Raw genomic sequence first — 16,193 nt, 5'->3', positions numbered from 1 at the left:
TGAATGGTATTTCACACCCATTTATCTTATTTGCTGTCCGGAAATTCATGCGTGAAATATTTTTAGGGTGTGTATGTCTGTTTCAACCTGACGTTGATAAAGTAATTCTCCATTGGTTCTTTTCCCACTGGAATTACAATTAGATTTACAATAGAGTTAAGCGAAAACGTTGTTTTTGGTTTATTATCATTCATATTTTGTGTTAATGAGTTGAATTTCATAACAATCGACTTGAGATGTTTTCCTTAGGTGACTCGGAATAAGCACATGTCGCCCAATCTAGGTTAAGGTCTGATGTGCTTGTAGTTGGTCTTGCTCCAGCTATCACGTCGCAGTCCCGAGCTATAGTAATTTTACCCCGCATTCTGAGCTCCGATTTCACCACAAAATAGTAGATGCGCGCTTAGCTCAGTGTCTCACCATCTGGCTGTGAAAGCTATTGCGGTGGATTCTTGGGACTCTCCTCTCTTCAACTCATAGATCGGATTTTTGCTAGCATTTGCAGTTTTGAAATTATTGAACAAAATCTGATGTACACTGTTTTGGGACACACAGATGTATACAGAGAGATCCAATCTTCTTCTTCTACAGCTTTTTCACACATCTGCGAAGTCGCAGGTACGAACTATGTCGCACATGTAGATTTGGTCCTGTTTTACACCCGGATAACGTTCCTGATACCAAACCTATGTGGAAGGATGAAATCGCTATTGCGTCTTTTTGTGGTGGTTGGTAGTGTGGTATGTTGTGTGAATGTGAAGAAGAGAGTGTTGGGACAAACTCAAACACCCAGTCCCCGCGTCAGAAGAATTAATCAAAGACGATTAAAATCCCCTCTTCGGTGCGACGTAAAGCCAATAGCAAAAAAAAAAAAAATATATCCCTCTGAGTACATAGCGCGATGCAAGTCTTGCTTAGGTGAAAAGGAAGAAGATACGTGAAATAGTCAATTCAGTAAATACATTGTATAAAGTTGATCGATGTCAACTGAGGCACGGTTACTAGACTAGACGGTAGGGGTCATCAGTTGGGTGCGCAATAGCAAGCCACGCCTCCTGACGTCACGCGTTCCCCATGTTCGCTAAACTAAGCAGAACACCATTAGTCTAGTGATGGTGTTTACCTTCTCAACAGTGTAAGTGTTTATTTTTTCTGTGCTGTGCTGTGCCATGATGTGTTGTGCTGCCGCTGGTTGCTCTAACCACGATAGACATCAGAAGGACTTAGACATTAAATTGCATCGTTTCCCAAAGAACAGTGAAACTTTAAAATTTGATTTGATATACGGCCTGACATTTAAATTTGCCACTGAGTAGTAATGATTTAGCGAGTCAGTTCTGTAAAGATCGTGAAATAAGGGCACAAAAGCGAAATCATCGTAAGGAGATATGACAAATTTTACAATCGCAGGCGCCAATTGAAGCAGAAAATGTTAATAATGCAATCTTGAGGAAGGAATTAGATAACAAAAGTAAACATCAGTCCGCCTCTGTGGTGTAGTGGTTAGTCTGAATACCTGCCACCCCGGAGGCCCGGGTTCGATTCCTGGCTCTGCCACGAAATTTGAAAAGTGGTATGAGGGCTGGAACGGGGTCCACTCAGCCTCTGGAGGTCAACTGAGTACAGGTGGGTCCGATTCCAACCTCAGCCATCCTGAAAGTCGTTTTCCGTGGTTTCCCTCTTCTCCTCCAGGCAAATGCCGGGATGGTACCTAACTTAGGCCACGGCCGCCTCCTTACCTCTTCCTTGTCTATCCCTACCAATCTTCCCATCCCCTCACAAGGCCCCTGTTCAGCATAGCAGGTGAGGCCGCCTGGGCGAGGTACTGGTCATTCTCCCCAATTGTATCCCCCGACCCAATTTATCACGTTCCAGGACACTGCCCTTGAGCTGGTAGAAGTGAGATCCCTCGCTGAGTCCGAGGGAAAATCCAACCCTGGAGGGTAAACAGATTAAGAAGAAGGGAATGAAAAAAATTACAGTAGTGCCTTCCATGGAAACTACATTAAGAAATGTCCAGGAGATTTTAGGTTTTTAAAGGAAAAAAAGGAAAACATCCGGATCTTGACGATTTCGTTGTTTTATGTTTCGTTAGAACCAGAACGTTCATGAAAAACATAAACAAACATAGGCACATGAATTCTTGCAAGTGGTGTAAACGAACTCCTAATGAAAAAAGAAGGAGTGTGAAAAAATTAAGAGTTGTTTGATAGACTGATTTTGAAGTAATGTAAAACAACCAAGAAAAAATCTGGTGTAAATATTTTGTGTGGAACCTATATAATGTAAATATGTATACAGTTTTACTACCATAATAATAATAATTAGGAGTATTCATCAGGTGTTTTTAAATATTGAATATTTGATCGCATTTTCTGACTGAGGGTTTTCTCCGCACCACATTTCTATATGGCCTAAGCCTGTGGAAACCTCTTTCCCCAGCAAAAAAATTGTGACCCCAAACATGGTGGAAGAGATTGACGTTCCTTCAAGGGATTTTTACCAACATTCCACCAGCCAATACACATTTATTAATATAATATTAGATGTTTTTAATACTACTTAACACCAACAATCCACCAAAACAACGGTAAAAAGCATCCCGCGCGATTGGTCATGCTTCTTTAATTTTTGTAACTAGTTTTAGAAATAAAACTACGTATAAAATCGTTCCAAAATCACTGGATGGATAGAAAATACGAAAACCGAACCGTAAATACTTTATTTGCGAGGCGAAAGATAATTTATTAGTGAGAAAGCTACTGGAATAGTTCGTGTTAAGCACAGTGTTATTATATTACTTGTAATATTCTGAAAAAATACTGAAATAAATTACAACATAATTACCTGCACATAACAACTGGCAATTATATTTGACAAAATTGAAAAATATTTAGCAAGTAGTTAAATAAAAACAAGCAAATCATTAATAGAAACGCACAATTACAATGGGTCGTGTTCACTCCAAGCCCGGCAGTGGGGATCAGATGACGTCACCAGCCAAAGCAAGCCTGCGCGTGACCCCTACCGTCTAGTCTAGTAACCGTGAACTGAGGTAACGGACGAATTGCATCGTAGTGACAAGATCTTCCTTACTCCTCAGTAAACATACTACAGTGTAGTCGCTGAGAAATACCTTTTCCTTCTTGTTAATCTTTTGAATATATTCAACTACGATCACGGTTGTTCAACTGCTGGGCTTTGATCTTTGTCCAGAATTGTAGCATTTACTTTCTCTTACAAGCGGGTAGTTTTCCTCTCCAATCGTTTTTACGTCCATATGTCTTAGAGCTGAGTGCCGGGCTGAGTGGCTCAGACGGCTGAGGCACTGGCCTTCTGACTCCAACTTGGCAGGTTCGATCCTGGCTCAATCCGGTGGTATTTGAAGGTGCTCAAATACACCAGCCTCGTGTCGGTAGATTTACTAGCACGTAAAAGAACTCCTGCGGAACTAAATTCCGGCACCTCGGCGTCTCCGAAAACCGCAAAAGAGTTGTTAGTGGGACGTGAAGCATATAGCATTATTACTGGAGCTGAGAGTCATGCAAACATTTGTGCAACGGCAAAGTGTCATATAACAAAATGTGTGACGGAAGCGTAACCTAGCTGTCATGTAAGATATGTATGTACTGTATGTACAGACGATGTTACCTAGCAACCGTGCAGGCAGTGATGTAAGGTATGGATATATATCCAGATGATTTTACCTAGCAACCGTGCTGGCAGTGATGTAAGGTATGGATGTATGTCCAGACGATGTTATCTAGCAACCGTGCAGGCAGTGATGTAAGGTATGGATAGATGTCCAGACGATGTTACCTAGCAACCGTGCTGGCAGTGATGTAAGGTATGGATAGATGTCCAGACAATCTTACCTAGCAACCGTGCAGGCTGTGATGTAAGGTATGGATAGATGTCCAGACAATGTTACCTAGCAACCGTGCAGGCTGTGATGTAAGGTATGGATAGATGTCCAGACAATGTTACCTAGCAACCGTGCAGGCTGTGATGTAAGGTATGGATAGATGTCCAGACAATGTTACCTAGCAACCGTGCAGGCTATGTCTTATTGCTGGCGGTCATCTGAAATTAGCAACCGTTGATGATTGGCCATGATTGACAGACATATGACATATTTCTCACGATATGAATATCTGATAAATATGACATCATTTTTTTCCTCAATTCCACAGACTTTCCTCAGGATTTGTCTCGCAGCCTTTCTGCTTTGTACATTGACAGGTTCAGGTCTTTCATATTTTGCTTATTCTCTGACAGCCATGTGTCGTAGATTTTCCTACGAATGGTGGCGGTCGTGATTATTGTTTTAAGAGGAAGTACAGCTGGGCAACCATCCTCTATTAACACTAATCACAGGGGAAAATTGGAGGGGATCCGACACTACGAAAAAGAAGGCATCGGCCAAAGAAAGACAAGGTCCACGAAGGGCGTGAAAAAAAAGACACCCTAGGCATAAAAAGTTAATACAGTTGGGGCCAGGAAATTACAAGAGTTGACCAAGGGAAGTCGGATGGGGTAGATGGAAGTGAGGAGCCTGGCACAAGTCAGTGGAAGCAATACCAACACTCAGTTAAGGGCCCCGTTGTTGTTAACCCACGCTCCCAAGTTAAGAGCCCCTCAGGTGAACAGGCGGTGTCTGATGTCACATGATCCGGCACTGTCAGATATGTATTGTTCGATTATTGTCCTAAACACTCACAGCTTTGCATTGCTCACTCCGCGCTTGTCGCCACACATTATGACTGCACGACAGAGGAATCTTTTAGTAAAACGCGCCGTACCGATATCGCATCAGATTTTAACGAACAAGGTCCCGCATGCCAGCAGGTCCTTCAATGGACGGCTGAGCTCTCTGGTCCATGAAGCAGAACGACAAGCTGGCCCTGAGCAAGAAGAAGACAAGGGGATTGCATAGTGATCTCCATTCCACCAGACTACGGAACGAAGGCAAACATGGCAGGCGTGCCGAAATGTCGCTAAGATGAGCTGTTCTATGACTTGTATTTAAATAACTGCTACTGTCCTCTCGTGGACCACCCTGTCCTCAGTAATTTAACCAGGTCATGAATGGAATGAATGAAGCCCCCATTTAGCGGCGAGGATAGGAATTGTGCCGGTTGCCGAAGCCTGTCGCACTCCTCTGTGACAATGATAGCATGGTTCTTCGTGTAGCGGAAGAAAATGTTCGAGATCGAAGTTTATTAATTAGAAAACCCTTATGTTTTTGTTGCGCTCGCCGGCTCAAATACTATTTTGTGGTTATCGACGCATTCTAAGTGAAAACGAAGGAACTCCTCTTACTCTGTTTCTAGTCTATTGCTGTGTGTATTGTTTACATTGTGTTTTTTCTCAGTAGCAAGTGCGGAGCTCTGGAAGAACATGATTTGCAAGCCTTCATGAGTCACTCTGCACGTAAACTTGTTATTCACAGGTGAAACAATCGATGACAAGGTCGTCTCCCTGTCTTCATCAGTTCCGTATGACGTTGACAGGTAGCTCAGCATCGCTAAACCGTTCTGAGAATCAGCTCAAGGTCTACCGCTGTGTTTGTTCGCAGCGTTCCTGGCGCGCCACTACTGGGCACTTGAAGTGGCATTCTTTAAATCACTGTTCATAAGTATCCGAACACCTTGAGGTAGATGTGACGTCATTGTGCAGTACTGAAGACACTTCACTCACAAATATACACAATAAATCAATAAGCAGTCAGTGAACTTCTGTGCAGAGTTCATCAACATGTCTTCTCAATGGATTTGAAGCACTATTGACGGTAGTAAGTTTAACAAATGTAGATTCTTGTGTAAAGTTAAGTGAGGAAATTTAGGAAATATTTTAATATATATCCTACTCACAATGCAGTACCTAACAAGACCACCAGCGAAAATCAGTTAATGAAATCCTGGGGCCGGTTCCACGAACGAACTTTGCAACTTTTCAACTTTGCACTTTTCACTTCTTGCAAAGAAAGTTTTTCTGTTCCACCATGATGTAGGTTTTAGTTTTCAATTTTTTCGCAAAGTGAAAAGACTTTGCGAATGAGTGATCCGATCAAGTTTATTCCATGGGGAAACTGTATAATACTCCGTGATTTTCATGCTTTACTTTTCGCGGCGAACTTGACAGTATAATTGTGGTACTGGTAGTTTTAAGTTTTGATCATGGGAAGGAAAGATGTGCCAGAACTTGTCAAGTAGAAACGGGATATCCTTTTTGACAACTTTAAAAATAATTTCTCAAATGATGGCAAGCATCGATATTAACGAGAGTACCGTCAACACATCCACACACAGAAGGAAATTCACCCTACATTAGAAATTCCGTCGCTATATTAAGTGGATTATCAGACCAACGTACTACGTTAGGAAATATTACATTTACTATAACATCTACGACTTTGGTAACAGTTCTCCAAATAATTCATTTCAATGTCCCATGCATTGCTGCTACACCGTGCAGCTGGGCACCATTTCCTAAAAAAAATTAAGCATATAAGAATTTGCACTTTTTCGGAACGGGATTGGCTTATTTTTTGTTGCTCATTTCAATATATGACCGATTATTTTGGCAGCCTGTGTTGGGGTAATACGGAACACTCCCGAAATTCCGTGGAAGTGAGGTTATGAAAATTAATCCTGTCTTTGTACGTTCCCTTGTTGGGTTCTTCATCACTGTCCTCACTTGATGATAACAAAAGTTCTCATAGTAACATGTTTATATCATTCAACCAAATTCTACGCCGAAAAACTACTGTACATAATTGGTTAATTAACAGATGAAAAGGAATTCATCTCTTTTGCAAGATTTATGAACACTTTTCACTTCATTTCTTTGTACTTTGCATTTCTATACCAATGTAGGAACGTAACAGGCTTGAAAAGTGAAAAGATTCCTAACTGTTTACTTTTCAGTTTTCACTTTGCAGGCTAAATCTGAAAAGTGATGGTAGAACAAAATCGCAACTGAAAAGTGCAAAGTGGAATTTGAAAAGTTGCAAAGTTCGTTCGTGGAACAGGCTCCTGGTCCTACATTTATAATAATAATAATAACAATAATAATAATAATAATAATAATAATAATAATAATAATAATAATAATAATAATAATAATTTAGGGCAGTCTCCCAGGTGGCAGATACCCTATCTGTGTTTTTACTAGTTTCCTCTTAAATACTTGTAAAGAATTTGGAAATCTATTGAACATCACCCTTGGTAAGTTATTCCAATCCTTAATTCCTCTTCCTATAAACGAATAGTAACAATTCATTGTCTTGAATTCCAACTTTATCTTCATATTGTGATCTTACCTACCTTTTAAAACACCACTCAACTTATTGGTCTACTAATGCCATTCCACGCCATCTCTCCACTGACAGCTCGGAACATACCACTTAGTCGAGCAGCTCGTCTCCTTTCTCCCAAGTCTTCCCAGCCCAAACTTTGCAACATTTTCGTAACGCTACTCTTTTGTTGGAAATCGTCCACAACAAATCGAGCTGCTTTTCTTTGGATATTGTCCATTTCTCGAATCAAGTAATACTGGTGAGGATATCATACACTGGCATTATACTCTAGTTGGGGTCTTACCAAGGACTTCTATGCTGTGAGCTTGCATCCGGGAGATAGTAGGTTCGAATCCCACTATCGGCAGCCCTGAAGATGGTTTTCCGTGGTTTCCCATTTTCACACCAGGCAAATGCTGGGGCTGTACCTTAATTAAGGCCACGGCCGCTTCCTTCCAACTCCTAGGCCTCTCCTATCCCACCGTCGCCATAAGACCTATCTGTGTCGGTGCGACGTAAAGCCCCTAGCAAAAAAAAAAAAAAAAGGACTTCTATGCCCTCTCCTTTACATCCTTACTGTAACCCCTAAATACCATCATAACCATGTGCAGAGATCTGTCCCCTTTATTTACAATCCCATTTATAAATAAAGGATCACCTAAAGCAAATTATGGTTTTTTGTTGTTATCATTCTTGTTATTCCAGAATCCTTCCATCATGTCACTATATTTAGCTCGACGTTCGTCAGTTCATTTTCTCCAAGATGTGCTGGGCTTATCTTCTGAAGCAACTTGTTATGTCTGAAAGTTTTGCGGTCTTCGGTATTTGTAGATGTGATGTCGACGTTGTTGAGATCAGTTTGGACTTGTCTGATCCACATCATTGTCCTCTTTAATGATTGTGAGTACATAGATATTGTCTTTGTTAGACGGTTGTCATCTGGCCTCACAATGTGTCCATAAAATTTCAATCGTCGTTTACGGAAATATGTTTCAATGTTTGAGTAATTTTCTGTGATCTTGTGCGATTGTAGACGATAGCCTTCATCTGTAAGTTGTGGACCAAGAATTTTTCGAATGATTTTCGTTTCAGCTTTCTTCATATTTTCGAGACCCCCTTTATAATTGAGGTTTAAAGTCTCACTGGCACAGAGTGTTTCAGGCTTGACGACCATCGTGTAATGTCGAATTTTTGTGTTAATGCTGTAGATGTTCGCGGTTTACCCATATGTTTTCCGCATTTTTAGTTCACGTGTTTTGTGCTATTCTTTCTGTACCTGTAGGTTCAATTATTTCACCTAAATATTTGAAATGATTAACCTTGTTTGTTGTGCCGTATTTTGTTACCAACGCTTGTGGTTCAATGTGTTTTGTAGCCATGAATGTAATTTTTGTGAAGGAGATTTGTAAACCAACTTTTCCAGCACATTCTTTGAGGACTTCAATCTGGTGAATTGCCGATTATTATTATTATTATTATTATTATTATTATTAGGGTTCGGATATTTATGACCTAAATAAGTACAAAATATGCAAGCAAATATGAGCTAAAAGTATTTTAGGTATAGGTTGCAAGTATTCCAGTATTACTAGCATTAATCGTGCCAAAAAGTGTTAAGTGACGATACAGCAGACATGTTTAATCATGCAAACTGATTGTGTTACAGAAGGTACGTTAAAACTTGATACGAGGGTAAATCAATAAGTATCTGTAATTTTGCTCTAATTGTCTTTAAGCTGGCTCTATGACGTTGTGTGCTTACCAACCGATAGATGGTGCCGTTCTCTACGTCCATGGTAGGTTTCAGTTTTATCAGATCGGTGCGTCTTGCGCTCTTGCGGCGTACAGATGGTCACGCCACTCACTTCAATGCGTTTTGTAGGCACTAATGCAGCTTTTTTGAAGGAGATTTGTAAATCAACTTTCCCAGCACGTTCTTTGAGGACTTCAATCTGGTGAATTGCTGTCTGCTCGTTCCATGCCCTGACGTTTGCTCTCTGGTTCGCAGTGGTGAACACATGGGTCATCTCCAGTGAAGTTCCGCTTCAGAAACGTTTCATCTTCGTTAGCGTCTCGGACCGGTAGGTGCCGACAGATTCTCACACGATTGCGCTTCTGCTCTTCATTGAGTTGTTTAGTTAAGCATGTTATACATCATTTGATATGCAGCACCACGGCTAATGTGCTTATGGTTTGCCACGTCATGAACAGTCACTCGTCTGTTATTCAGGATCATATCACGCAACTGTTCAATACTGGCTTCAGTTACGGCTGTAGATGGTCACCCGCATCTTTCCTCATCCTTCACGCTCGTGCGACCCCTTTTGAACTGCTCGATCTATTCATAAACAATTTGCTGTGGCAAAACATTGTCCCCGTATTGTCCTGAAAGTCTTCTATGAATTTCCGCTCCTGGGACTCAAGGAGTGGCGCGGCCATTTTACGTCGCAACAGTGCAAGCTGTACTGATCTGGTAATGCTGAAACCTACCATAGACGCAGACAACGGTGCCATCTAGCGACTGGTGAGCACAAAACGCCATAGAGCTAAACTGCGGATACTTATTGACTTGCCAATGTACATTCAATCATTAGGCTATCATAGCCCCAAAGCGTAGTTCCCACTTTGTTCTCCTAGAAAAGGACCAAAAACAACTAAGTACTAGGATGTTTTCTGGCATATGTCGGTGGACGTTCGTACAACATCACGTTCTCGGAATCATGTCTGGTAGCCGGACCGATGGCCTTCTGACTGCAACTTGGCAGGTTCGATCTCTGCTCAGTCCGGTATTATACGAAGGTGCTCAAATACATCAGTCTCGTGCGTATCGGTAGATTAACTGGCGCGTAAAAGAACTCCTACGGGACAAAATTTCGGCACTTCGACGTCTCCGAAACCTGTAATAAAACTAGTTAGCGGGACGTAAAAACAATAACATTATGATTATTATCATGACTAGGGCCCGGATGTTTATGCAGTAATAGGTTAGAATGCAAACTTACTGAAGCGAGTAATAAGTAGAGTCTACCCGTACGACAATAATGCTATGAGGTTTGCATAAACATTATGGGTTCGGCCCATTAGAAACTCTAGAATTTATGTTACTCCCACTACATTACGTTAGAGCGGGCTAGTCGACACTTCCTATTAAGTAATTTTGTTACTAAATAATTTAATAAAATAATAAAATAGTAAGATTTAATAAAATAATTTATTACTAAATAATTTAATTTGCCTGGTGTGAAAATGGGAAACCACGGAAAACCATTTTCAGTTCTGCAGACAGTGTTCCATTGTGAGTGTAGATGGGGAGCTTTGCTGTCTGTAAATTTTCTGGAAATGATTTTGGTATAAGACCAGAGGGAGAAAGGAAAAAGGAAGATTTCTCACGCTCATTCTTTACAGATTCTTACTATTTCCATAGCGAGAGGAGTATATTTGTCACGCTTCTCTCAGTATTTCTGCTATAAATTGTGATTAGAGGCATTATGCGACAAAAATAAAGCGATTTTGAGATATCTTAATGAATGATATAATTCTGGTTAAGATTTACAGTGAATTAAAGCGACACGGCCAGTTTAAAGCTAAATTTACTTATTTTGTGTTGTGTGCGAAAATGCAGCCAAATTCATGGAAAATAATGACCTTGAAATCGTATTCCAATATCACGTGTGTGAAGGGAGACAGAATATAGAATAAGGATTTCTCATTTCGACAGAAGGATCTCTTCGTATTAATGTTCTTGGAAATCCCTTAATGGTATGGTCATATAGGATGAAAGAGTAATTTGTTATGTAATCTTGGTTATGGCTACATTATCGTTCTAAACAAGATTACATAAGGAATAATGAATGATTATCAATATTGTTTCTCTTTATTTACCTTTCACATAAATAATTCAAAGGGCTTCCGTGGCTTAGGCGGAAGTGCGGTGGCCTCTCACCGCGGGTTCCGTGGTCCAAATATCGGTCACTCCATGTGAGATTTGTGCTGGACTAAGCGGAGGTGGGACAGGTTTTTCTCCGGGTAATCCGGTTTTCCTAGTCGTATTTCATTCCAGAAACAGTCTCCAATATAATTTCATTTCATCTGTTATTCATTAATCATTGCCCCAGTCCTGGAATGGAATTGCTTCCACTTGCTTATGCCAGGCTCCTCACTTTCATCTATCCTATCCGACCTGCCTCGGTCAACTCTTGTTTTTTCCGACCCCACGCCATTAGGTTTCCGAGGGCTAAGGAGTCTTTCATTTTCACGCCCTTCGCGGACCTTGTCTTCATTTGGCCGATACCTTCATTTCTTCGAAGTGTAGGATCCCTTGCATATTTTTTCTCTGAATAGTGTTATAAATTTCTGGCAGTATCGGGAATCGAACGCGATCCCCCGAGGACGGGTAGCCGTTACGCTACGGAGCTGGACATGATGACGATAAGTATTACTATTGAAACAGACTTTCAACGTATTAGGTCGTGTTACGTACATGTAGTACGTGTTGAAGAGATGTTAAGTACAGAACAAAAATGGCCAGCCGGACATCAGTGGGATCCGAACCCACAACCTCCCGATCGGTTGCTCTACCAACTGGTGTCCGGCTGGCCATTTTTGTTCTGTACTTAACATCTCTTCAACACGTACTACATGTACGTAACACGACCTAATACGTTGAAAGTCTGTTTCGATTACAATGCGGTCGTGAAAATTCAATATTCAAGTATTACTATTATTAACTTTACCAATTTTACTGTTACTGTTGTACATTTTTAGGGCATGAGGTGTTCAGACCTATAACTTCCCCCCACCCCCTCACACCATATCTACGCTCCAGGAATCTAATGATTGCTGAAGTGGGAGTTGTATCACACGAACGTTCATCTTGGTTTTGCATGGAGGTCTATAGTTAGCGATGGTCTCGCCTCATTTTCTGTGACGAAACGCGAAATTTATGGGAGCGGAAAGAAGGATGGGCGAGACAAAGAGACTAGCCGTAGTCAGTGAGGAGAACTCTCAGTAGTCCGAATATAGTCACTCATGTGTGTGATATACTTGCATTATTATGTTAAACGGCTTAAAATTGGGAACAGTTTATGTTCTGGCTCGTAGTGAATGACCCTCTAAAATTTGCGTACGAAATACTGTATATTTCTCGACACGATTAGTCAATCTCGTGACACCCTCATACAAATAACTGAAACAGCCTTGCGAATGAATTTCAAGACCTTCCGAGTCTCGTATAGGCAACGAAGTCGAAGAGGAATGGACCCAGCAACTTTCATCTTGGTAGAATTGTCTGGCGACCTCGGGACCCCTAGCTGTGTCTCATTTTGCTTCCACTCATTTATGCCAGGCTCCTCACTTTCATCTCTCCAATCCGACTTCCCTTGGTCAACTCCTGTTCTTTTTCGATCCCGATGGTATTAGGTTTGTGATGCACTTCGCGGCCCTTCCCTTTGTTCTGCCAATACCTCCATTCTTAGAAATGCCGAACCTCCCATTTTCCTTCCATTCAGTGTTGATAGAGGAGGGTTGTCCAGTCGTTCTTCCTCCTGAAACAATTATCACCACCACCTCAGAGGACGAATTTTTCACATACGTGTTTAACCCTTAAATGCGCAGCAAGGAAAAGTACAAAGGAGAATTTACTTGCATGCTGTATATTGTCTTACGGTCCGGCTCTGTGTTGTAGTGGTTAGTGCGGTAAACTGCCACCGCCGGAAGCCCGGAAACCCGGGCTCGATTCCTAGCTCTGCCACGAAATTTTTGAGGTGGTCCGAGGATTCGAACGAGGTCCATTCAACCTCGGGAGGTCAACTGAGTAAAGGGGGGTTCGGTTCATACCTCAGCCATCCTCGAAGTGGTTTTTCGTTGTTTCCCACTTCTTCTCCAGGCAAATGCCGGGATGGTACCTAACTTAAGGCCACGACCCTTTTGCTCCTTCTGTACCCTTTCCAATCTGCCCATCCCCAAACAAGGGTCCTGTTCAGCATTGCAGGTGAGACCGCATAAGCGAGGTACTTGTTCTCCTCCCCTATTGTATCCCCGCCCAAATGTCTTACGCTCCAGAACACCGCCCTTGAGGCGGTAGAGGTGGGATCACTCGCTGAGTCTGAGGGAAACACCAACCCTGGAGGGTAAACTGATTATGAAAGAAAGAAGGAAAGAAAGAAAGAAAGAAAGTATATTATTCTCTTAGACATTATTATTGTTACTTCTCTTTTACCAGTCTACAAAATTGTGCATTTACTTCTACCGTGCAATTGAAGTCTATAACTGTAGTAATTATCAGTAATTATTTTCGTGCATTTCCGGATTGCTTATGTTCATCGTCAAAATGGTATTAAGGTTGAATCTCGGCGATTGTGGAGTTATCTGGAGTACTGAAAAATTGCATATTAAATTTTATGTGTCTATATTTAAGCAGTAAAAATTCTGCGTTGACAAATTCATGTACTTATACACTCAAACAATGAAAGTAAGATCAGCACTGAAATGTTTCTTACCTGTGTAGCTACTAGCACAAAAGCGAAATGTCCACAATTCATCAACTTTTGACTCGCAATTGACATACATTTTCAAAACATTTTCCTGACAATTATGCATTACACGTGGTAAGAAAAACGTATCTGAAAGAAATAGTAATTACGCATTTACTTGTGAAGGAGTATCCCTGGGATAACTGCGATCCCATGATCTACTGGAATCAGGTTCGGAGCTCCTAGAAAATTGTACTTTCTCGGCACGATTAAATCTGTTACATTGGTGGTATTCTCTAAAGACTTCACCCTGTCGGTGGGGACTGTCAGTACCTGTTGTAAAAGATGGCTAAAATGAGTCTCAGGGGTTCTTAATTTGGTAAACTGGGTTGGCGTCCACAGGGCCCATAACTGAGTCCTGGTATTGCTTCCACTTACTAGTGACAGGCTCGTCACTTTCAACTATCCTATCCGACCTCACTTGATCAACTCTTGTTCTTTTCCTTAGGATTGCGAGGCCTAGGGAGTCTTTTATCATCACGCCATTTTTGCTCCTATCTTTCTTTCGCCAATGCCTTCCTTTTTCAAGTGTCGGTTCCCTTTCATTTTGTCTTTCTGATTAGTGTTAATAGAGCATGGTCGCCCACTTGCTACATCCTTTTAAAACAATAATCACTGCCACCAATTAACCTCTCTCCAACACACAGAAGGTGAGATGGTAAAGTGATAGGGTTGTGAGGAAGCGGCCGTGCCCTTAATTAAGGTACAGCCCCAGCATTCATTTGCTGTGAAAATGGGGAAACCACGGTAAACCTTCTTCAGCGCTGCCGATTGTGGGATTCGAACCCACCATCTCTCGAGTATAAGGTCACTGCTATACGACCATAACCGCACGGCCAACTCACTCGGTTCTTTGTTGCAATTCACTTGTAACTGGGGAAAACATTCGTTCTCTATGCGTGTTTGTGACATAGCATTAATGGACGACCTGGCTATGTTTATGGGACTGTGGAACTGAAGTATGTTGACAGAATATTGTTGGTCCTTAGTTTGTTAAACACATTGTCCAACAGGAATACACACGGAAACGACGACATATCATTCTAAATGTCTCCTCGGGTCAAATGTATTTCAAAGGTTTTAAAATTATTTTTCACATTTTGATTGTCATAAATGTTTAATATTATCTTCTTTCTTAACCTGTTTAGAGTCCCGGGTTGGTTTTCCCTCGGACTCAGCAAAGGATCCCACCTCTACCACCTCAAGGACAGTGTACTGGAACGTGAGACTTAGGGTCCGGGGGATAAAACTGGGAAGGAGGACCAGTGCCTCACCTGCTGTGATGAACATCGGCCTTGTGGGGGATTGGAAGATTGAGAGGGACACGCAAGGAACGGGCAAGAAAGCGGCCGTAGCTTTAAGTTAGGTACCATCCCGGCATTTGCCTGGAGAGGAAGTGGGAAACCACGGAAAACTACTTCGAGGATGGCTGAGGTGGGAATCGAACCCCTCTACTCAGTCAACCTCCCGAGGTTGAGTGGACTCCCTTTTTTTTCTTTTTTTGCTAGCTGTTTTACGTCGCACTGACACAGATAGGTCTTACGGCGACGATGGGACAGGAAAGGGCTAGGAGTGGGAAGGAAGCGGCCGTGGCCTTAATTAAGGTACAGCCCCAGAATTTGCCTGGTGTGAAAATGGGAAACCACGGAAAACCATTTTCAGGGCTGACGACAGTGGGGTTCGAACCCACTATCTCCCAAATACTGGATACTGGCCGCACTTAAGCGACTGCAGCTATCGAGCTCGGTGAGTGGACCCCGTGCCAGTCTTAGTACCACTTTCCAAATTTTGCGACAGAGCCGGGAATCGAACTCTGGCCTTCGGGAGTGTCAGCTTATCACACTAACCACTACACCACAGAGGCGGAGAAAGTTTAGATAACGGGGCAAAATGACACTGATGGTAACAGGAGAAATGTATGTGATTTTACTCGTGAAATCAGCCTGCTTTAAATTTTAACTATAGTTCGCATGCATTTTAAATTTTAATCTTTTTTTTTGAGGGGGGGGGGGTAGACGATCCAACACATCTCCACGCGAGTAATGTAAAAAGGTTGGGCAAAACTAGAACTGGTTCTTATGTTACCTATACCCATTTTCGAGTCGGGACGGAATCTACAGGGTTCTTCATGTTTGGAACCTAGTTTACCTTGTCGGAAAAGGAGCATCGTGCCTCCATACTGGACAAGAGGACAACTAGGAACGTAATAAATTTCTTGATTTCAGGAATGAAGTTGGTGTTGGAAGAACGAAGTCTCGCTCGCTGTCTGGCTGTCACAGGATAGGCTGCAACACAGTGTAGTTAAGAGGAGAAGAAGTTGAATGGAGACCGGTGAGGCGGGTGGGGCAAGGCTGTGCGCCTGG

This window comes from Anabrus simplex, chromosome 5, assembly GCF_040414725.1.
Source record: "Anabrus simplex isolate iqAnaSimp1 chromosome 5, ASM4041472v1, whole genome shotgun sequence".
Lineage (NCBI taxonomy): Eukaryota > Metazoa > Arthropoda > Insecta > Orthoptera > Tettigoniidae > Anabrus > Anabrus simplex.
The sequence above is the reverse complement of the archived record's forward strand: the minus strand, read 5'-3'. Positions refer to the sequence as shown.